Below are 22794 nucleotides of genomic sequence, written 5' to 3' on the forward strand. Positions count from 1 at the left end.
GCCCCTCTGGCAGGGAGCCACCTGCCCTCAGAGGATGCCAGCTGATGGTGAGCATAAGTGCCTTCAAGCAGGAGCTGCTGAGAGCATGTCAAAACAAGTCCTGAATCTCAGGTCTCCCAGCTGCAGAAGCAGTGGCCCCAATCCAGGACTGCAGGAGGTTCACGTGGAGCTCCTGGAGAGCTCTGTGACTGAGGTGTGACAGCTTGTCTGGGGGATCCTGGCTGTTTCAGCAATGTCCTGATAAACAGGAAAGGTCCAGCCTGGTGGAGCAAACATGAAGGAATGACTTTTGAGAGCCTGATACATTGCTGATACAGCAATACAGTGCCGATTTGTGCGTGTGCTTGTGTGAGCGCACATCTGCATGTGCGTACCTTGAATAATCCCAATTTCCCCACCAAGAAGTAAAAGACCACCATGTACCAGGAGTCAGTTTATGAACTGTAAATACACCATAAAAAACTTGCATAGTCCAAGAACTGGACGGGGCAGAAGAGGGCAGGAATATTATATCCATCCTGCTGCAGCCTTTTCATCCACAAGCATCTCTTCTTGTGCTGCACACAGCGCAGATGGGCTTTCTCCAAAATGAGTGTGCTGCTTGGAACCTCAATTTGAACAGGCCTCAAAGGGTAAACCAGAGGGGCAGGAGCAGGGCTGGGAGGTGTGCAGGTAGGGAATGCTCTCTGCCGGGATACACGGGGAGCCTGCCTGCCTGCGGGTGCAGCTGCAGGAGCTCCATGGCAGCAGCGCAGGCTGAGGCAGGCGTTTGCGTGTGTGTGAACGCACAGAATATGGAAACGCTTGTGCTAGAAGGGTGAAAGAGGAGCTATAGCCTGGGGACACGCATTTGACTGCAGCCACACCTCTCCTTGCTCCTGGGTACCTCCATCCTGGAGTGGGGAGCACCGCAGCCCCTCGCAGCGCTGTGCGGCTTTAATCGAGGCTCCTCGCTGAAAGCAAGCTTCCTCTTCTTCGGGAAAAAAAAATCCTCGCTGACATAAAAACAGCTGTGACGGTACAGATCCTATTCTTGGATTTCTTGGAAAAAAGGGACTGCTTGTAGGGGCTAAAGGGCAGGAGACGTAGGTCGAGTGCTTGTGCTCCGCTGCTGGCTCAGCCGCTGAATTCTCACGTGACGGGAGGCAAGTCACTTATTTTTTATATTATATAGGATGAGCGGAGAGATAGGAAGAGAAGAAGAGGACAGTGCTATTAAGCAATCTTTGTGAAGCGATTTAAAATCCACAGTGGAAAAAGCCATAAATGTCACATCACATTCATTACTGAGCAGCGGCGGCTGCGGCCGTGGCTCGCAGCGAGTCGCTGTGGCCGGGCCAGCCTTGGCAGGCTGTTCCCCTGCCGCCAGGATCTGTCCCTCCCACTGCCGCCTCCCGAAGTAATTTTTATTATCCAGCAATCACCTGTGACCCTGAGATATTTTTAATGCCTGCATTTTTAGTGCTGCTGTTCTGCGGGCGCGGGGCTGTTCAGCCAGGCAGAGTGGCCTCCCTGCCGCTGCTGATGATGCTGCTGCCTCCTCCTCTTCTCCTCCTCCTCTTCCTCCTCCTCCTCCTCCTCCCTTGGGCGCCTGGGCTCCATCCCTTGCGCAGGCAGCCTGCTCCTGCCGCCCACAGCGGAGATCAGACGCAGCGGCAGCTGGGGGAACAATTGGGTGCCAAATTAGAGCGGCTCTTCAAGTAATTGACTGATTGAGCCGCGCTCCTACTGAAAAAAAAAAGAAAAAAAAAAAAAAAAGAAAAAAGAAAGGAAAAAAAAAAAAAAAAAAGTGAAAGCTCCAGTTTCGCAGTATGAGTCACCGGGGCCGCTGTGCTGGGACAGAGCCGTGAGATGCTCGAGTGATGCGAGCCAGACTCATGAAACCCATAACCCATCTCCCCTCCCCGTGGGCTCGGCTGAGACCCCCGGCAGCCGCAGACACTCTCGGCTGCAGCCACACCGACAGCTACAGGACAGCTCCTGAAGGGATCTTTTAGTCAAGCAGGAGGGAAAATTTCATCCAGACCTGGGCTAACCTTGCATCCTCTCCTGCTCCTTGTAGTGGGAGCAGCCAGAGCTCTGCCGGCTCCAGCTGATATCGTGGGTCCTGCCAGCCCCCTGAACGACAGCCCTGGCTGGGGAGCAGTGCTGAGCCCTTCCAGGCATGGAGGACAGTAAATCTGACCTTAATTGCTCTTAAAAGACCACGCAGATGAGTATTCCCCACTGCTTTCACTCCATCATTAACATTTTAACAGCTTTCCCGAAAGAAGTACGGCTAGAGAAGCCAAGGAGCAGCAAGTTTCACATTATCAGGGCTCCGGGAACTGGGGCTGCAACAAAACCTCCCGATATCTGAGAGGCACAAAATACAGAGATTATCTTTGTAGCTCATGCACCACTGTGTGGGCAGTCGAAACCAGCAATGACACTCTCACTCATCCTTTCCCACACTTTCAAAGAAAATGGAAAAAACCTGTACAGATTGCATTTTGTTCTTAACTCTGTACTGGGACAAAGCAGTCGATAGCCGTGCTGCTTGAATTCATGTCTCTCTGGGTGAGGGCCTTCATGTGCCTCTGGTCCCCAGGCCTGTTTGAAGTTTTAATACCTTTCTGGTCCCTAGACTTATATTCTTATCCAGAGATAACTCCAGTATTGTCCCTAACACATAGCTTTTACCAAAAAGGGGCACAAATTAGAATAGCTATTTTGCTGGGTGTGGTAATAATGATTTATAGGAAGTTTACAGAGGTACTTGTTCAAAATATGTATGGTATGGAAAAGAAAAAGATTTCTGCATGTTGCAGGTATTTTCATGATTATAAGTTAACCTGGCATTTATGAAAAAGTGTAAGCAAGCAAATCTACTTCAGGGAACTGGTCCTAAACCAGGACACCCTCCTTGACTGTCAAAGAGGTGACTCTGAGTGTGGTGATGTGTTTAAGGGGTAAGGATGGACTTCATTGTGTTGTGCCTTGTCTTCCAGCTCTACTCCCAAAGGGGTGAGAAATGCCAGGTTCAAAACAGGCTGGTCTTTCCACACTCCTTGGTATCAGTCTTCTCCTCTGGAGCAAAATACAGAGCAAAAATTCTGCATGTGTTTCCCATACAAAACTCAGGAAGTGTATGCAGCATTCAGAAGCCAGGCTGCAGACAACCTGGGGTATAAGATTTTGGCTGTGGCCAATACACCCTCGTGGGCTGTTCCCAGACGTCACCTGCTCTTTGCCTTCCCGGGGCTTTTTCTGCAGCCTGCACTGTGTCAGAGCAGTGTGCCCTCACCTTGCTGTTCCCAAAGCCCTCTGCAGCTTGAAATGTTTTGATTTAGGCTTTTTTTTGACCTGTCAGAGCAACCCAGCTAGCGTGGGCAGTAAAGCCAAGCAGCCAAGAGCCGTTCTTTGAATGCTCATTTCCTCATCGCTGGTGTCTAGCCCTTACATATTTTTTATGGAAGGTTGTGTTGCTGGTACAGAGCAAAGAGGTACTCTTTGCCTTTCCCCAGGTCTGATTGTTTCCTCCAGCTTTGTGTACAAGTGGGTTAATAAGAAGTTGGTAATTCCTTCCCTCCAGCCAGCTGATCAGGAGAGGGAGGTGAGGCAGGGATTAGTTCTTTGCAGGAGGCAGGGTGGAGGGAGTGCAGCTTCCTGGCCCCATGCTCAGCATGGGGAGGGTTTGGGTCATACCCTGCATAGTTCCAGTGAGGACCTCCAGCAGAAGAATGTGCATCCTTGGCTGTTCAGAAAGAGATTATGGCTCTCTGGAACTCCTCCACGTTTGGCTGATGAAGAGACTTTATAGTCTCATGGAGTTGGGTTGTGGGGTAGGGGTGGCTGATTTTGCCTGTATGCCAGCTCCACCAGATGTCTGTCCTCTGTTCCTGTGTGGATGGGGAGCGTGCCTGTGTGTGTGTCTGTGTGACAGAATGGAGCACTGGCTCATGCTATTTCCTCCCTTCCCTTGGGGCTTGACTGGATCCCATTTTTTTCCTCTGCTGCTGCTCTAATAAAAAAAAAAGTGGCTCAGCCAATTCTCTTGAACCTGAACGCAAAAGGAAGGAGACAGGGAGTGAAAAATGTGAAATCAAATGGGATTTTTTTCCCAACCAGCCGCAGTCACCAGGGAGTGGGGCTGGGAACACCGTGGCTGTCTCTGGCAGCGGGTTGGAAGGCAATAGTTACTCACGCTGGAACCAGGAGCAGGAGTGCTGCTTTCCCCATCTGAGGGAGCTTGTTACCACCTCGAGTTTGCTTAAAATACAGCTCTAATTACCTGTTTAAACAACAGCTCTGTCCCTTCCTTGGTCTATGAAGACTGCACACATTTTAATTATCGGGAAGACCTTGGCCATTCACCTTTCTGAGGTATTTAATGCTTCCAGCCAAATGCCTGCCCTGATGTACTCTGTTACTTCGCCACCTCTCGAACTCTCGCTGGTGGAAAACTGCAGGATGTTGCTGGTGAAAAGGCATTCTCTGGCAGGTATTTTTCTGCATAATCATGGTATTTGGGTTAATTTTGCTTTGCTGGGCACATTAGTCTTTGACTCCTAAAAAAAGAATATGCAGGTCCTCCACCTACCTTTCCTTTCTCCCTGTGCACACATGAAAAATAGGGCTTAGATTGTATCTGAATATGTGATAATATTTACTCCTGTAAATGAATACCAAACCTGTTCCTGGGAGAGGAGCACCTGTTTTAGGGACAGTGTATCCAGCATGGGCAGGGCTCTCCTTTTCCTTTACCCAGACATCGATCCACCCACCCCAACATTGTGTCTTCTCCCCACAAAGCCTCCCATTTTGGGTATTTTTCTTTTCCGAGCAAGCAGTGGGCTGGGAAATGCTTCCAATCACAGAGCTGTGTAGCAGGAGATCCCGCTGAGTTAAAGGCCTGGAGGCAATGGAAGCACTGCTGTCCCTGGGCACACAAACCCGGCTTTCCCGGGATTTGGCTGTGCAGCCATGGGAGCCTGAGCAGCAGGAGAGATGCTGCAGCTAACAGACATCCTTCCTCCAGGGCCCTTTCCTCACGGATGCTGGGTGAGCAGAGGCTGGGATACCCTAGGACACAAAGGCTCAGTGGCAGCCCCAGCTGCTGGCAGTGACACAGGGCAGGGGTAGGGCTATTCCTAGCAGGCAGCAGCTTCTTCTGGATATCCATTGGTGTGCATGGGAAAGTGTCCCACTGCCACTCTGGGCCCAGGTGATGAAAGAGTGCCAAGAGGGCTGTGCTCCAGCTGAGTGCCCAAGAAGAGGGCCAGGACACTCAGAAGAGAAGACAAATTTATAGTCAGAGAAGGAGGAGGCTGAACACTGCCTGGCCCATAAGTCTCAGCCTCTGAAACCTTGAAACTTGTCTGTGAAACCTTGTCTGTGGGGCTGGAGCCAGCCAGCTGGGAGGAACCCAGAGTAAACGCAGCAAGCTGCCCGGAGGGTCTGGAGCTGTAAATCTCCACAACCTGGATTTAAAGAGCTGCCAGAACTTTTCACGAGGTTAGAAAAGTACTGGGGAGGTGGCAGATTCTTCCTCCCTTCTCTGCTGTCCTGCCTCTTGGGGTTTTTGCCTTCCCTTCAGGAATTGGTGAAGTGTAATGGAGCCTTTTGGGACTGGAAGATACTGCTCTGATTTAGGGTAATTGCCTGTATGTCATGATTCAGCGCATCAGTTGAGCACTCGTCCACCTCTGGACGTGATTAACTGGACATGATTAACTGTAAAGACCACAGGGATTTTCCATGGGACTTGGGCATGTTCTTCCCTGCTGTGCAGAGCACGGCTCCCCATTACCACTGCCGACTCCGGTGGGGTTGCTGGAGAGCAAACAGAAGAATTCAGCTCTTTTGTATCAGATCCCCCTTTGTTTTTATCTGGCCGCAGAAATTGCAGAGCTGGAATATTTCAAAATATTTGCTCAGCTGGCTACGAAATGCGAGGGTTTCTTTGGGAGGAACGGCTCATTTATTCTGCAGCCAGATCAAGCACCTCCAGCTAATGATGAAGCATCACGACACATTGAAGCCCTGCTAATGGCAGCGTCCTGAGGAGTGAAGATAAACAGTCCTTGCCGCAGCATGGGGGGACGCCGATCCCTCCCCTCGGCTGATGACAGAGGGATGAGTAAAGGAAAAGGGGAGGGGAAAAAAAACGTGCTTCTCTGGATGCCCCAGTTTTCTAGTGCTTTTTTAAAATTTTATTTTATTATTTTATTTTATTAATACCTAGTAGCTTTACCAAAGCTAAGCAAAGAATCCCTTTCATCCGCTGGTCTGTTTTCTACCTTTGATGGCCAGCCTTTCATTTCACTTTGAGGTATCCCCGCTCAGAAAGCGCCTTGCTGCCTAGGCAGCACATTTGTTCGTCCCTGGCCGGATGCAGATGTGACCAATTTGCTTCCCCGCCACAATGCGAGCAGAAGCAGGGGCGGAGAGGGGAGGAAGGTCTGTGGAGCCCAGTGGCGCAGCAGAAGGCAGCGAGGAGAGCGCCGCGCTATTTATTCCCTGCCTTCCACCGGGGTCTTTAGTGTCCCGGGAATGGTAAATCTTAACTTTCATGCTATAGTGCACCGGGATGCAATTTACTTCAAAGGCAGCATAAATCCCCGGCTGCCACTTATTTCACAGGGCTGTTACATAAAAAGGGTTTATGCACTTCGGTCCCGGGAACAGGTTTGCACTTTTTGCTGCGGATCTCAACTGAAAGACCTGCAGTTGGTCTGAAAATCTCACAAAGGCCACAAAAACTAGACTGTTCCTGCCTTTCTGAGGCACCCAAGTGCCGTGCTCTGCCATGGCAGCCTCGGGAGCGCTGTCCCTACATCAGCCCCACCGCTGCAGGGCAGAGACTGGATGGGAACGAAGGGGAGGCACAGGCGGGCTCTGGGATTATTGCTTTTTACCCTTAGGAAAAATGCTGGGGAGGGAGGGAGGGGAGGAAGGAAGCAAATTCCTCTCTCTTTGCTGCCACAGCTGTCTTGCCAAAAGAAAACAGAAAGCACTTAGGCCAGGGAAAGCTGCGTGTGAACTGGGTGCTGCCCGTGCGGAGGCGGGCTGGGGGCACGCGTGGGAGTGGGAATATCTGCTGTGCCTCCAGGCAGAAGGGGCTGGCCCTCGCCTGCTGGGACCCTTTTGGTCTCTGTGGATCCCCACGAAGTCATGCCGCTTCACGCTGACCCCGCGAGCTTTTTGTTCTGTGGCAAACGTCACAGATTTAAACAGGGGAGAGCTAAAAGACCTCTTTAGGCGCATGAAAATGGAACATTTTCAGAAGTGACAGGGAGCCTGCCGAGCTCAGACCCTACTATCAGGAGTGATGTGGGCAAGTACAGCCCCGAATAACTTCCAGAAGTGGGACTTTTACTCTGTTTAAATACTGTATATCCACCTCTTGGCCAGAAGAGTGGCTTCCTCAGCCAGATTCTAGACAGCCACCTTGCCTACGAAGCCTTGTCTTATGTGCTAGCAAATTAAAATCAAGCTAAACACAGTTAAACTTCTAAGAATTTAATTTCTTGACTTAACGTGGGAACCCAGACATTTTCGGAATATTGCTTTCGGAGTGAAAGAGGAGAAAAGAAATCCTTTCTGCCCTCTGTAGTTCAAGCATATTAATAATGTCTTGGTTGCAAAGCTGTTTACGCCTCCCTCCCCTCCCCTCCTGCCGGGGTGCTGCTGTGTGTCTGCTCTCATCAGAGCACTGCTATTAGCTGGCTTCATTGTGCAGCAATGCTTCATCGTTAGCTAAAGTTGCTTTATCTTCGTGAGGGGGAAACAAGCCGTCCCTCTCGGAACCACCCATATTTCATGGCCAACTAAGCAATATTGCAAAAACATTGAGATTCCTCAATTTCCTTGATCGCGTGTAGCAGATGCTGGTTTGATGCTGGGAAAACTGATTAGCGAGCCCCTTCCTGGCTAGTCTGTCACGGCGCTGACAGCCCCAACGCAGGCAGCTTGTCCAGCAATAGAAAGACCATTACCAAGTGCATTTTTCATGCAGAGAGAGAGAGCGTTTCTAGCTGCTTTCATGCAATGAAAACAAATTTCCAGAAACCCACACAGCAAAGTGCTGGGGTGATAATCCACTCCTGTGCAATATTACCTTCAAATGTGTTATCACTGGAAGTGTAAAATCCCGACTCCTCTCCCGCTGGAGCCCCACTGTCATTAATCGAAGGCTTTGCCCGGCCGGGGGCCTGTCTAACTCACAGGGCTGGCTGTGAAACCAAGGGCATTACTGGATGATGCTGTCATGCACAGCCGTGCAGGTCTCTTTTAAGGGAGCCGTGGAGCCATTGTAGCAAGTGAGCTGAAATCTGGTGTGTATAATTTCAAGGAAACCTATTGGCTTGCAGAGGCAAAAAATCAAGATCAAGAGTTCAGGGTTAAATTCAGCTGTCGGGTCTAGATAAGCTTATCTCCAAAAAGTGGCTTACGAGAGATCTGCTCTGGGCTGAATTGCTTAGCTGGTGACCTGCAGCACTCCTTCCCACCAGGGCTTACCTCCAGATCTGCATGTCTCCTGTTTTTCGGATGCTAAAGCCGTGGCAGGGAGGGAGGGGGTGGATAGCATGTCAGGACAGCTGTGTGCTGGCCCCAGGCCTCCAGCAGATTTATGTGCTTTCTCTTAGCCTGGGTGTCCCAAAGAGAGCAGCGAGTGGCGAGCGCTGTGGTTTTGTTATTACACGGAGGCCTGCTCTGGCAAAAAGGGAAAATTAGAGAATTTTTTCCAAGCATTCTTTTCCACTCTCTGGGAAAAAAATAAAAACCAAACCAAACAACAAAACAGGCATGCCTGTAATCAGCTGTGGGAGCGGAACAGCCCTCTTAATTTATTATAAAGTGTCCTTCAGGACTGTCTGCTTAATAAGCACGCTCCACGGCGCTGCGCTCCCCAAGGGCGGAAAGGCGCTGCTGCCTGGGAAACTCGTTGTTTTTTTTTTCTCTAGGATTGGATGCCCTCTGCTTCATCCCACCAGACACTGGAGAAGGGAAGCAAGCACCTAAAGGAAGCAGGATGGCTGGGACAACAGCAATGCTGGCTGCTGCCTGCAGCTGCTGTGGGAGTGGCAGCTCCGTGTTTGGGATGCTGAGGAGGGCACACGGGGGACTGCAGAGGACTGTGGTGACAGCGTGTGTCTGATCCCAGCCCTCTGCTCCAGGGGGCTGCTTAAAGGCACTGTGAATTCTGGGGTGTGTGGCCTCTGAGCTGCCTGTGCCACGCGGCTCTTTGATCCCGTCAGAGGCGTCTGCGGCGCACGGATACGACACATTTCTGGGAAGGGCAGTAAATGGGAATAAAGGTCAGTTGATCAATCATCTTGCAGTCTAATGGTGAGATGGCCTTTGTAGGGAAAAGTGAATCAATCATTTTAACCTGTCCCTATTTTTAAAACCTATGCAGAAGTTTCAGGGATGCAGCATAGTGACACGGCTCAGTGAGGTGCCCACTCACTCAGCCAGCTTGCTACCATGAGAAATTAAGATAGAAGCAACAAAACAGGCCAGGAAGGCTGCTCTTGTCAGGTTAGATGTGAGGTACAGAGATACTCCTCTGGGGGTGGTCAGTACCCACTCTTGCCTGCCACTGGCCTCCCCAGGCAGAGACCTCCTCCAAAGAGAGGCCCAAGGTGCTCCACATCTCCCAGAGGATCCCCTCTCATGAGGGGATCTGACACATCCAAGAAGTGCTCCAGGCACCCAGTGCCCACCCCCACCATGGGTACCTGCAGCTCCCTATGTCCCCTGGAACAGCACACTGGAGCGGCCACCTCCAAGAGAATCCCACACCCAACACTTTCTCACAGTGTATGATTCCTGTGCAGAGACACAGACACACATGTGCCTGTGAGAAAGTGACATTTTGGCCAAAATGCAAAGCATCCTGCATTGGATGTATTGAAATGCAGTAATATGAGTCATTGCCATGGTCCTCTTGACACCTTAAAATGATCCAGAAATGTTTGAGACAGTGAATTCAATGTTTCATCTCAAATAAAAGAAAAACAAAAAAAAGGAAGAGACTATAATGGTCTGGGAATACCAGTTTAAACTTCTTTTCTTTTCTTTTCTTTTCTTTTCTTTTCTTTCCTTTCCTTTCCTTTCCTTTTCTTTTCTTTTCTTTTCTTTTCTTTTCTTTTCTTTTCTTTTCTTTTCTTTTCTTTTCTTTTCTTTTCTTTTCTTTTCTTTTCTTTTCTTTTCTTTTCTTTTCTTTTCTTTTCTTTTCTTTTCTTTTCTTTTCTTTTCTTTTCTCTCTAAGAAATTTTGGCAAAGACTGTATTTTATTTTGAAAAAACCAGTTTTTTTAATATCTAAGAATTATAGGAACATTCTCAAAGCTTTAAAAACCCAACAGGCCTTTGCTGATAGTGTCACTGAGAGCAATCCAGATGCTGCTGCAGACAGATCCTGAAAACAGAATGTCCTTCAGCTCCTGTGTCCAGCCCCAGCCACATACAAGCCTTCAGCTGGGAAAGTAAAAAGGAGACTCATGAAATGAAGTATTGTTTTCTCCCCAAACCCCGTAGCTTTTCAAGAAAAAAGCTGTATGGAAGCCTGATGGAGACAATTCCTGAGCCCCACAGAAAAGCCCTAGGGAAGAGCTTTCTTGAAGATAGTTTTACACTGACATTATTTCCCTTGCATTTTAAAGGCCAACATTTTTCATGGTGGTGGCAGTGTATTTGCTTTATTTTTATTTTTTCTCCTGGAAGAGAAAAAATAGTGTATTGTGCAGTCAGAGAAATCTGAGGCATGGGGGCCTGAGGAACAAAATGCCACCCCATATCACAAAGCTTGTGTTAGAACTGGAGGTTTGGGGTCTATCACACGGTGGATCTGCTACACTGAGTTCCTGTGTCCCATTCTCCTGAGTGGTGCAAAGGTCTGGTGAGGCACCCGAGCAATAGCAGTCTCTTCCTGCCAAAAATAAATGAGAAGCAGGGAGTTTAACTCCAGCAGGACCTGGTTAATCTGTGCTTAGATTATCTCAATTGCGCCCAGGATTAGGAAACGCTTTAGCAGGGACTAATGTTACCCGGTGGACAGCAGCCTGTCTGACTTCTTAATCCCATCCCTTGACTCCCAGGACGTGACTTCCAAAACAGATGGGTCCCAGGCATCCCTGTGGCCAGGCTGTGCCTCTCTGTGGGGTTGTGGTGGGGAGCCCAGATGTGATTTCAGGTCTTTTGCACAGCAAGCTCTGCCTTTGGTCGTCCTTTCTTCCTTCTTTCCCCTCCTTCTCCACTAACCAGGAATCAGGCAGAGGCTCTGAGCACCGTGCAAAGCGTTAGGCAGGACAAGACAGGGCTGTGTTAATTACCCTGATTTTCTGAAGAGACGCCGTGGTGGAAGATGAAAGGGAAAACAGCTGATGTGAGAGCATTTCTTTCTGCCAAGTGATGCTTTGAGAAGGTCTCCAGTGATATTTCCACGGTAGTGTAACTGAGTTGGGTGCCCTGAGCCTCAGACAACCTTCCAGGAAGGTAACTCCATCCAGCCTCTGCCCTCTGGAAAGGAAAATAACTCAGGGCACAGCTGCAATGGAAATCGCCCACTTCAGGGAAAACAAGGAAAAAAACCCACCAAAACAAACAAATAATAATTTTAAAAGCGTGGTTTTTGCTTGTTTCAAGAGAAATAAAACATTTTTTTCACTTTTTTGGCAATTAAAAAAGCCCCAAAACCCCAAGAGGATGTTGCTAGTAATAAACAATGCAAAAAAACCCTCACTAATTTCTTGTTTGCAAAATTGGCAGAATTTAGAGCAGCTGAATTTGGGAAGCAAAGTAGAGGTTTGCAAGTACGAAACGCTCATGTGGCTGGCATCCAGCAGCTCCCCTGCCGGGGAGGAAAAGCCTCTAACACAGATTATCCAGCAGTTTATGCAGCTCAGCTTCAGCGGGGAGACCTTTACGACAGCAAACCTCCCAACAGCTCTGGTTATGAAACCCCAGAGCTCATCCCTGCGGTGCCTCCGGGCCCCTCCTCGCAGCATCACCTCCTGCAGAGGCTGCCTCCTGCCCAGCCTCCCCCTTCCCAAGGCTGTGCAATTCCCAAACTCGGACGGTGCCCAAAAACACTGCTGAGCCATAATTGGTGCCTGAGGTGAGAATTACAGAGGCCCTTGAGAGGAAGGCAAAAAAGAAAAACAAAATCCCTGCTCCAAACAAATCAGCAAAGCAGCAGCAACAGCAAATAACCCCTGTGTGATTTAAAGACTTGAAAGAGGCAATAAATAAAGTCAATTAGCCCACAGACTTTGCCCTGGCTTATATGGAGCCAGCCTGGTAGAAAGAAGGGCAAACCCAAAACCTGTTAACCACAAAAGCATCTCTTCTTCCTACTCTAAAAAAACCCAGTGAAATAAAAAAAATCAAAATGAGCAGGGGTGGTGGAGGTGATGGCAGGAAGAAAAGGGGAGCCAAAAGGGAGGGTCCTGCTGGGAAACTGTTGTTGAGGAAGGGTCTCCACTGCCAAGTCTTGACCTCCCCTCCTGCTCAGAAGGAGCCCTCACCCGCAGGGGTGGCTTTGCAAGCACCGTGCTCTGAGTGCTGTGAAGGTACCAGAGACCTTCCCAAGGGATGGGGGAGCTGCTCTGTGACCATCCCTCCCCGGCCCTGCTCAGTGTCCAGCAGGCAGGTCGCAGCTGCCCAAAGCGGATGCGGTAGGGAAAGAGCCGGTCTTTCAAGTTTTTAAGGCCAAGGTTAGGGAAGGATTAACACAGCCTTTCCTAGACCTCAAACTCTTTTAATCAGGATTTACAGTTGTGAATTCACTGCTGATTTACTGCCCCTCCTCCATCTTGCAACCCTCGTATCCTTTACAAGAATGCTCTTTTGGTACTCCATAGGTACCTTTGCACATCCTACCCTTAATAGAAATTAGCTACAAACCACAGAGCTTTGGGACCCAGATACTCAATATGCTTCTCTGCTAAACATGCCACAGTGTCTCTTAACTCCTGACAACCATTATCCAGCTGCTGAATGAGCCTTATTATGAGCAATTTTTGTAAATCATATTGAAAGCGTAAAGTCAGAACGAAGGAAAAAAAATGGATCTCGGGTCATGAACTGCAGCAACACCTGGCAGGTTGGTGAAAAAAAAAGGAGAGAAAAGCTAGGAAAATTGTTGACACAAGATCCTGGGGCGATACTTTACAGACAGCAGCATGTATGTCACACCCAAGCCCAGGGCAGGGCTTACCCAGCCCTCCAGCTGCAGGGCTGACACCGCATCCTGCACCTTCCCAGGAACCTCTCAGCAGCGGAGCTCGGAACGTGCCGAAACCCGAAAGATTTTGAGACACGCCACAAACTGGAGGAGTTTTATGGACTAAAAGTATTTCTAGTCCAGGGAAAGCTGGGGCAGACAGGCTCTGTAGGGGCAGCAGCATGGTATTAGCGGGTGACTCTCCCCCTTGTGCCCCTTGGCGAGTCTCCGCAGCCCTGCTGCTGCCAGGTGAGCGAGGTGCCGAGCAGGGGAGCAGATAAACGATGGGTGCTGTGGCCCTGGGCTGGTGCCTGCGTGTGCTGTGTCACTGGATTTAGAGCCGTGCACGGGCCATTGTGCTGTTCCGAGCCGCGGCTTTTGGCCAGCGCTGATGAAGAGCCCTCCGGCGGTGACCTTAGCGAGCCGGGCAGCGCGCTGCTGGCTGCGGGCACTTGTCACTGTCGCTGCAGAGGGCAGGCCGGGGGGTGGGCGAGCACCGTACCTTTGCTGGAGACCAAAGAATTTGTGTGTGAGTGTGTGTGTGGCACAGGGCGGCGGAGAGGCCCCTGGGGCCAGCGGGGTTTGCGGCTGGCAGCCCCCCGGCCGGGGAACGTGGCAAGGAAGGGCAGCCCAGCGGGAGCAGGAGGGTGCCGGAGTGGCAGCGGGACCATCGGATTGTCGGGCATCATCAAAGCCTGACGGTAAAAAACAAGAAGGCAGGGCGGCAGGAGGCCGGGGGAGCCGTGCAGGTGTGACAAATGAAAGATTAGCGGTGCCGCGCACGGGGATGCTCCGTGCGCGCTGTGCCGCCGCCGCCGGGCGCTCGTCTCTCTCTGCCGGCTGCCGCTGCTCTCACGACGTGGGGCACATTTCTGACACATCCCCCGGCTCTGCTGGAGCAGCGCAGCCGCTGCCCTTGCCACGACACACGGCCGGCTGTCGCCCCGCCGGCCCCGAGTGTCCCTTGGCCAGCCCCTTCCAGCGACACCCACTCATTAGCAGTTGGCGACTCGCAGCCTCGTCTTTGCCTGGAATCCTGCAATTACCTCGTGCGCTGGCTCAGATCTGGCTCCCGCTCGGCAGAGAAACAAAGGCGAGTGGGAACAGGCAGCCCCAGCTGCCGCCGGCCCCGCAGCCATCCCCGGGCAGCTCGGCCATGGCGGGGGGACAGGTGGGCTTCAGGTTTCAGGCCGAAATTAAAGCAGGAAGGAAAGGGAATGGATCACCCATGAGCTCTAAAATAAGAGGAGGTTTTGTTTTATTTAACGCGAGGCCATTTTGGCCGATGTAAAATACCTATCAAAATGGAGACAGAAAACAGATCTGCCTGAAAAGGTTGGGGCCAAATTGGCTTTGAGACTCACATCGTCCTGAGCCAATTAAAATGTCGTAATAATGCAATCTCAAAAAAAGACACGGCGTCTGCTAGTTATGAGACAAACGCAAGAAAAGGAATAATTCCCCAGCTAGAAGTGTTTATCCATGCTGCTCTCTGTGAGAAAATCAGGTGAAAAGGGAGAGGGAATACCCCAAAAAGCAGTAGTAGCCTAGATGCAATCCTGTGCTCTGCTCCATGTTCATGTTGTCCACGCTGGTGTCCCTGGAGCTCTCCAGGAGTTCAGGGGGGTCTTTGTAGGTCTGGGAAGGTCCTGCCTGCACTGCACGTCTCGTGCTTTGGGGTGGCTTCATTGCAAATGACAGTTTTAGCCTCTGTGTTGAATTTCCCAGCCTTGATGAGTCTTTGGGAGACATGTGTCCCCCAGGTATATCAGCAGTAATGGAAAGTGCCACTGTCACTACAGGCACTAACTCATCATTTTGATGACCCATCGATCCCTGGAAGAGTCGAGTGGAGGGTAAAATAAATGTGGCTTCCTGGGACAGGAAGAGAGGAGGAAAATACTGAAGATATTTTGCTTCACTGGCCACTGAAATGAACAGAAAACTGGCCACTGGCTGCAGTGGACATAGGGCAGGACTGTGCCCATGTTCACCAGAAGTCAAGAGACATGCTGAAAGACAACTCCCCAGCAGCCGTCCCGGGCTGCAGGGAATCCCACCTGTGTCCCTCCAGAGCTGCCCAGAGGTGCCAAGCCTTGTGCTTGGTATTGCCTTGCTCTTTGGAGAATCTCAGACCTGCCTGGGGCAGGAGGGGAAATCCCACACGCTCCCCAGGCTGCAGTGGCTGCCAGTGGCAGGGGAGAAGAGCGAGGCTCCTGCCAGCAGAGCTGTGCCATGGGTCTGGGGAGTGGGATTTTCCCGCAGGGAGCCCATTCCAGCCCATGCCGCGGGCTGCAGCGAGTCCCGGAGGCCATCCCCTCTCCTGGGCTGCCACAGCCAAGTGCTGAGCTGGAGCTCATTAGTCCTGCTGTGAGAGAAGTTAATTAGCTCGGGGAAAACGCCGTGCTAATTTGCCTAACCGGCTTTGGGGACCGAGGTCAACCCTGCCAGGCCGGCTTGGACGCTCTGCCTCTGGCTGGGCTCTGCCTCCCGCAGCCCGTGGGCTCCAGAGCGGCTTTGAACATGTCACCCCTGCTCTTTGGAGGCCGTGTGAGCTCAGGTCTCCTGGCAGGGGGGACTGTCACCCCGAGGCAGCTCCAGCACCGCTGTGATGCCAGCCGGTCCCGCTCAGCAGGCAGATGGAGCAGCCTCAGCCATGGGCACAGCAGGGTGAGCGTCTCCGTGCCAAGCAGAGGTGCCGTGGCTGTGCCTTCCTGAGGCTGCCACACAGCTCAGTGCAGGATTTACAGCCTGTGTGGCCGTCCCTTCTCACCCCTGTTCCCCGTCCAGCTGCCCGCTGCTGCCGTGTTACGCTCTGATCGCTCCGCAGGCCAGGGCTCTGACAGGCCCTCGTCTTTTCCTTGCTTTACCAGTCCCCCTTGTCTTGCAAGAGTGTAGAACTTGGACAGGGTAATTTGAACAGCGTGTGGAGCAGATGGAAGCAGGTCCATGGCTGTGGCCAGGTGGAGGGAGCACTCAGCAGGCAGAGGCTGGGCATGGCAAGCTGAGAAGAGGCTCCTGGCTCTGAGAAACACTGCTCCCTCTCCACCTAATGCTAAAGCAATTGGTGTCGATGGCTTTTGAATGACTGTTTTTGGCGTGCAGGCAGGAGGCTGCCCCCTGCTCCCCCACCCCACGGGAAGCCAAGCTTGGTTCAGCACGATTTGCAGCAAGAGAGAGAAAGGAAGAGAAACACGTACAGCAGAGAGGCAGGGAGAGAAAAACAGGAGCAGGGTAATCTTCAATGCAAGCTTGCAAGCTGGTCTAAAAATAGAAGGTGAACTGTTCCCCAGTAATTAGCCAGGAGATGGTTTTATTTGCAGCAGTGCGATTTCAGCGGCAGTGCTTCTGGCAGGAGGAGATGGGAATGTCCCAGCAGCTCTAACCTTGCAGAACAGGAGGAGACTTGCCTCCCCTTGCCAAGGGACAATCTCCACAGAGACCAGGCAAGCGTGGGCGCAGGCATGAACACATTCACATTTTCCTCTGCCTGCCTGGACAGAGGGAACAAGAGGGCAGAGGAAAAGAGGTATCCCCTCCACAATTGCCTGCTGCCTGTCTGGGATTAGATGCTCCTCAGCCTTTGGGCTGGAAGAAATGATGAGGTCCATTTAGAGGGGGAGGAGACAGCAGCCTGCTGGTATCAGGGCTTGGTCCCTAAAGGGGTTCAAGCAAGGACAAGCCATGCCTGGGGAATGGCACAGGGACCCACACTTGGAATACAGCAAGGGCTGAGCCTGAGGCCCTTGGTTTGCCTGCAGGTGCATTCTGCAAGTCTTGGCATCCAGGGGAGGTGCCGAGGGTTGTGCCCACCCCAAACCAGCACATGAAGTGAGATTGGTGATGAGTGATGGGAAGTGGGTGCCAGGCTGGACTTTCCCAGCTAGCCACGGTGGATGTGCTGGGTTAATGCCAAGGCTGCTTGGTTCATTCCCTTTTGGTCTTGTGGCAGCAAGGACAGGGGGCTGTCCTCCTCTCCAACCCAGTACAAGGGTTCCTCACAAGGCAGTGGGCATCTCTGGGCTCCTTGCAGGAGTTGGGCTGCTGAGGGCTTGGGGTGGGACAAGTGTCAGAAGTGTCCCAACCTGGCTCTCAGGTGTCCCTTGAGCGCTAGAAGAAGTGAGAATCTTCCCCTGGCTTTGCTGGAGAAGGCTAACAAAACCAGGAATAAAGTTAAAATTCAGGCAAAGCTCAGTATTTCATCCTGCTGCTGCTTACAATGGGAGTGGGACTGGAATGGAGTCAGCATGGATCCAGGTCATTTCATGCATTTTATGGATTCTGACAATGCAGGGAAACAAAATGTAACAAAGCAGAAAACGAAAGTGCAAAGAGTCACCTCAGCATTGTGCTGGCCTTCTCCCACTGGTCCAGCACTGCGTACCCTAAACCCACTCACACCCTAGAAAGAGGACAGAGGGACTGGAGGGACATTTTGACAGAGGAGGTGCAGACTGCCATGGAACCCAATGGCCCTTGGGCAGGGGCCGGTCACCGCTGCCCCATGTTCCACAGGTGTGTGGGATACCATCACCTGCATCCTGGAGGGGAACAGTGTGGCAGGACTGTTGCTTTCCAGACCCAGGAGATCTGTTATCACTCTCAATAAAAGCTGGTTTTGGCAGAGCAAAAGCCCAGTGGTGAGAAGACAATGTGCTGTTTGACCCACAGCCAGCAGCTCTCCCTGGGCTGGGAATCAGTCCATCGCTGAATGAAAGCAAACGGGCTTTACATCCCATTTCAGGCAACACCCAGCCCCTGCTGTCCTCCTGTTGATTCTGTGGCTCTGCAATCACATTTAACTTCCCATCTTCCTGTCTCCCTGTTGCTGCCTGTGAGGCCTGTGCAAACAGCAGGGGAAGGAGGCTAATTGCCTCTGGAAAAGGAATGGTGATAACAGTGGCGCTGGAAGAGCTGGCAGTTAGCGAGTGAAGAACACAGGGAAAAGCACCCCCCTCTCCCCTGGATGCTCTTCTGAAGAATTACTCGTACCCATAGGAGGTTGTGCTGCTCCAGAGTGCTGGGCACTGCTGATTTTGAGTGTCCTCTCTACTGGGACACGATTAACTGGAAAATTTACAAATTGGAAGGTCTCTCCAGGAGCCAGTTTGAAGCCAGCGGTTTCTCTGGCTCACCCCTGCGTGGCAGAGCAGCTGAGGAGTGGGATGGGAGCAGCTGGGGCATGCACCTGTGCTGGTAGTGGGGATGGACATGTGGCTGTGGCAGGGAGATGCCTTAGAGTTATTTTGGGGGTGCCTGCTGAGCCTCTAAATGGTGCCCATGCTGCCTTTGGGGCAGGAGGAGAGTTTGCTGTGAGGCCCTGAGTTCAGGAGGTTATGTAGAGCTTTGCTGCCCTGCTGTGCCCCCAACAGAGGATGGCAACAGGCCATCCCTTTCTGATCCAGCCTCTGTGGAAACTGTGTGTTGGCAGATGTGCTCTCACCCCCAGGAGGGTAGAGATGTGCAAGAGCTTTGTCTATTTTTTTACACACACAAACACAAACACAAACACAAACACAAACACAAACACAACCACAACCACAAACACAAACACAAACACAAACGCACTTATATACACACACACATATGAGCAAAGTATGGTCAGGTGTGCTCACCTGGGGTGTGTATAGGTGATGTAGCCCACTTGAGACATGGAGAAAGGACCTGAGCTGTTTCCTTTTTTACCTGCTTTTTCTCCTCCTTCCTCAGTGTGTCCTTTGCCCCTGCTCCAGTAGCCTGACACGTGCCCCCAGCAGCCAGGGGTGACACCGCTGTTCCCCTGCTCATCCCTCCCCTGCCCTCCTCTCCTCAGGGATCCTCCTGCAGACAGAGAAATCCTCCCAGGAGGAAAGTGGCAGTACGTAGGTTTGCACGGTGATGCATGAATGCAATCAGCCCGGCCTTTCCAGGAGCACAGGGAGCGTGCGGTGAGGGGGCGCAGCCTCCCTGGAGAGATTATACCTGAGACGCATTAGAAATGGCTGTGGGGAATTTTTAAACTAGCAATCAAGAGACAGCTTGGAAATGAAAATCAGTGGTGGGCAAAGAGGCCAGGGGGAGGCAGGGGCTGCCTCTGCCCCAGAGCTGGATGAATCTGTGTGACTCACTGTCCTCTTAGCAGTGAGGGATAAGATCTGTGCTGGAGTGAAGGGGAAAACTTGGCTGGGAGTTCCAGTGGCTCTGAGATTTTTCAGCTACAAAGGACTGGGCTCCTCTGACCTGCTGGATGACAAAGCACTTCTCAATTGCCTAAAAAAAACCCGGACAATGAGAAAGAGGACTAGAAAGGGAACAGAGGTCAACAAATGCAGCATGTCCCATCTTAGTGCAAGCTTCCCCTGAGCCGGGCTGCTCAGCTCTGGGTTTCTGGGAATGAGGTGCAGGTTCCAAGCAAGCTCTGTCTCCCAGACTGAAGATTGCCTGCTCTTCCCAAATGCACACAGGGAGGGCTGTGAAGTGTCATGTAGACTGGGTCTGCTGATCCAGAATTCTCTTGCTGGGAAAAGCAAACTGAGGGAGAAAAAGCCGATTATAATGCTGCCAAATTAGCAGAGCTTTACATGACAGGTATGGGAAACACCTGCAATCCCAATCCATACAGTGCAGCATTTTAAGAGTGGTTATTACAAACAGCTCTGCAGGATGCACAGCCCTCTCCTGCCTACACTCCCTTCTACTCTCGTCCGTGGCCTTTCCCTTCCCCCAGCTGTGGGCAGCTCTGGTGAAGTAGCTTGCACTGCTCCACACCAGGAGGATCCTTCCTTAGTGGCTTTTCCCAGTGCCAATCCACACGTTGGAAGGCAGTCAAATCCTGGAGCCGAATCTGCTCCTGGCATTGCTAGAGCCGTGTGGCTGAAGGTGATGCCAGCAGTGAATCTGGCTGGGAATGTCTGCAATTTCTTCAGCAGAGAAGCTAAAAACGTCCCAGCCCGACACAGCAGAGTGGAGCTGTGCCCCCTGGCAGTGCCAGCTGCACGCTGCCTGGAGCAGGCCAGCCAGCACGGTGGACAGATGGTTGCTGCCCATGTTAGCATGTTGCTCTTCTGAGGAGGGACTCGTGCTTTTCCTCCATTCACTTCTGCATTTCAAATATCAATTCTCCATCCACTTCTGTGCTTTCAACTAGCAGCTTGCTCGCAAACCTTGGGCTGAACCAGAGACATCTCTCTCCCCAAGGCCAGGGGTACCATATGGCACGCTTCCAGCCTCAGAGACCAAACAGCTTGCTCAGGCACATGCTGGGGCATGGGTGTCAGGGAAGGGGCTGGATATCTGGAAGAACCGTCTCTAGCTCTGCTGTCAGGGGGTTATGACCTTATGCCTCCTTCTCACACTCCACTGAAAACACAGTGGTGCAGCCCGTGGCTCCCCAGACTGGGCTCCCCATGGGCGTGGAGCTCCTTTCTGCTGGACTTGACCTGCCCCATGCTGGGCCCAGGCTCCAGCCTCAGGCCTGAAGTGAGCTGTGTCCCAGTACAGGTTTGGGAAGGTGTACAGGAGGGAGGAGAGATTCCTCCTTTGCTCCTCCTTGCCCTGGGGACACCCCTGCCAGGGCACTCCATGCCTTTTGCAGTGACAATGCAATGAAGAAATGCTTCCTAGCATCCATCAGCAGGCGATGGGACCCTGGCACCCAGGTTGCAAAGCCAGAGCTGCTTGGAGCTCTGAGCAGCAGCAGAAGACTGCAGCAAGCCTATTTCCCTTCCCTCCTGCTTACACATGCACTCATGGACACTCTGGGGCAGGAGCAGTGGCCTCAGAGTAGTGCAGCACTGGGTGAGGGCCGGCAGTGCATGGGCAGGGGAGCTGCAAGGCAGAGCTGTGGAGAAATGGGATTAGCATGGAGAAGGGAGGGAAGGAGGGAGGAAAGGACAAAAGTGATCCCTTGTGGTGGGCTTTCCTTGACACAAGTTGGCAAGAAGCTAAAAAAAAAGAGTGGCACCTGCAAAATGCAAGTGAAAGCCTGGCGTGAGGGATGAGGACTTGCTCAGTGATGTTGTGAGGGTTCAGAACCTTTGGCTGGTGGAACCCCCCAGTATTTAGATGCCATATGGGGTGTTAAGTGCAGCGGCACAGGAGCGGGAGCCTAATTCTCATTCTTCCACCAGTCCTGGGAACGTGAAGCCTGGGCCTGACCTGGGGCCTGCCTGCCTCATGCATCACTCAGATGACAACAGAGTTATTTTTTCCCTGACAGGATCCAGAAACCAGGTCACTCTGCATGTAAATCTATAACAAATCTGGCTGGGATTAGGCGGGCCATGGAGAGGTGGCAACAAGCAGCATTCATCAGATGTGCCTGTGGTGAAGGCTCTGCAGCACTCACAGGGAAGGGAGCGGAGGCACATTCTTTCTCGAGCAGGGGGGTTGCTACGCCAGGAGCTGCTGTCCTGGGTCCCAGGATTCGAGCCATGATGGCCTCAGCAGAAACAAATGCTGCATTCCAGGGAGGCCAATCCTTGAGAGCAATTAAATAATAATGACATGATAGTAACAAGCAGATCAATCAATCCCTCCATGAGCTGAGGGACCCTGAGGGGAGGACTGGGCTTTTCCCAGAGCAAACTAAGACCAGCTCTTCTCCAATAAACACAGATAATACCAGTAACAAACCTCAGATCTTGGGCCAGACTTTGGCTAATGACACCCATGTAGGACGTGGGATGAATGAGGGCTGGATGGACACAGCTTTAACTTTGCCTGTGCAGCAGGCACTATCCTGAGCTGAGGGGAGAGAAAACCAGCATGGCTGCAGCAGGTAGAGGCTCGTGATCTGTTTCCTACTCCTCCTTCCTTCTTGAGGAGGTGAGCACAGGCACATGGGATGATTACAAACCAAATCACATCTCTCCAGCAGCATGCTTCCCCGCTCCAAACTAATCAACTGAACCTCTAAGGGTTAAAGAATAGCAGGACTTGTCTCCATGGGCATTGCAAGACCTATTGAAAAATCCCGACCCCTTTGGCTCAGTTGCTGAGGGAATTTTTCAGCTGAAAATGCTGGGGCTCTGGGAACTGTTAGACCCCACAAGCCCTAGATTGCTTTTATGCCTGCCCCAGGCTGCAGCCTTGGATCTTTTCTTTTCCCCACTGCAAACTGCTGGGTAATGAACCCTTGTGGTATGCCAGCTCACCTCCCCTTCTCCCAGCTGGCAACTCAGCTCCACAGCGATACCCTTTTGTTCCACCGGTGCTGAGATCTGCAAACTCATTGCTAATTACTGCATCTGGGGCTTCCAGCTCCAGCGACAACGCCAGGACTTTCTTCAGGCTCCTGATGGCCAAAGTTCATCCCCCTGCTTATTTCCTTACCAAAGACCATTATCTCTCATTTACATCTAAACTAGTTTTTTATACCAGTTTAAATGCTGCCCCTCCCCCTGTAATCTCAATGCAAATGAATTAAAAGTTCATTCTTCCGATGCTCAAATCCTGCACACTTTCTTTTTCAGTTCTTATTTAAATCACACACTGTTTTGAACTAAACCTTTTATTTCCTCCCAATTATTATTTCTGGTGTGTTTTCCAGAGCCTTACAACATGGCATCTGATTATACACAAAGCTTCGAAATAAAGCCCCGC

General features: G+C 51.5%; 2 long non-coding RNA genes across 2 annotated transcripts; one reads left to right on the forward strand and one right to left on the reverse strand.

Annotated features, from left to right (window-relative positions):
• Positions 1–389: 389 nt before the first annotated feature.
• LOC147653925 (uncharacterized) lies at positions 390–8671 on the reverse strand. Its single transcript, XR_015284071.1, has 2 exons — positions 8503–8671; positions 390–1659 (listed from the first exon to the last, which is right to left on the reverse strand). It is a non-coding gene; the product is annotated as an uncharacterized LOC147653925 (long non-coding RNA).
• On the forward strand, positions 5291–9318 carry LOC147653926 (uncharacterized). The gene is made up of 2 exons (XR_015284072.1): positions 5291–5496; positions 8949–9318. It is a non-coding gene; the product is annotated as an uncharacterized LOC147653926 (long non-coding RNA).
• Positions 9319–22794: the final 13476 nt, after the last annotated feature.

Source organism: Cyanistes caeruleus, chromosome 3 (genome assembly GCF_971803275.1).
Source record: "Cyanistes caeruleus chromosome 3, bCyaCae1.hap1.1, whole genome shotgun sequence".
NCBI lineage: Eukaryota > Metazoa > Chordata > Aves > Passeriformes > Paridae > Cyanistes > Cyanistes caeruleus.